Raw genomic sequence first — 819 nt, forward strand, 5'->3', positions numbered from 1 at the left:
TCGGCTCGGCCCGCCCCGCCCGCGCCCGCGCCCGCCGCCGCCGCCGCCGCGGTGCTCTGCGGCGCGGTTCTCACCTCCGCGGAGGCCTCCCGGATTCCTCCCGGGCTTGGGCGCAGGCCGAGGACCGGTGGGCGCGCTCCCTTCCTATTCTGGTTCCATGGCGGTGCCCGGACCCCCCGGGCCGTCCAGGGCGCCGCGGCCGCCCGCTGCCTGCTGCCCGCAGCCCGCGGAGCCAGACAGAGGAGCCCCCCGGCCTCTCCCGCCGGTGTGAGACGAGGAGCGAAGTGCGAGCGTCACTCGCAAGACCCGGGCCCCGAGTCACGACTCAGCCCACGTAGACATCCACCGGGAACGTAGCGCTGCAGTCCTGACTGAGCTTTGACGTCAGGGAAGGTGCGAAAACAGGGCCCCTTCTGACGCAGGAGCCGCGCACCGCCCCCTGCCCACCCCCGCCCCCCGGCGCTGGAGCCCCCTTCCTCCCGCCCCAACCCTCCCCTCCCGCAGATCTTTTAAAGCGAACACTTCCACCGGGGTCAGGGCCCCACTCTGGAGCTTGTAAAATCAAACCTGTTCTAACCAAAATGACTGGGCTCACAGCGGAGTTAGGACGCGAGATAGACACGAAGGTTTTAGCATTTGAGGGCCCAGAGGGAAATTGCTTGTCAATTCCCAGCAACAGACGAACCTCGAAAAGAAAATTCCGCTGAGAGGGCTCGGCGTTTGCGCCGTTCGTGTGTGTTTGCCGCAGTGAGCTGCAGCAAACAAAAGCTCCTGTTTAATGAGCGCTTACTTTGTGCTAGGCACTGTGTTTAAGGTTTA

General features: G+C 65.4%; 1 protein-coding gene across 1 annotated transcript in view; it reads right to left on the bottom strand.

The window, feature by feature from the left end:
* Positions 1-345, bottom strand: part of ZDBF2 (zinc finger DBF-type containing 2) — a 32,584-nt gene extending 32,239 nt beyond the window's left edge. Inside the window, exon 1 of the mRNA XM_049615065.1 lies at positions 75-345. The gene's annotated coding sequence lies outside the window, so the exon portion shown is untranslated. The remainder of the gene's footprint in view (positions 1-74) is intronic.
* Between the last annotated feature and the right edge of the window lie 474 nt (positions 346-819).

Source organism: Panthera uncia (genome assembly GCF_023721935.1).
Source record: "Panthera uncia isolate 11264 chromosome C1 unlocalized genomic scaffold, Puncia_PCG_1.0 HiC_scaffold_3, whole genome shotgun sequence".
In the NCBI taxonomy this organism is placed as follows: Eukaryota; Metazoa; Chordata; class Mammalia; order Carnivora; family Felidae; genus Panthera; species Panthera uncia.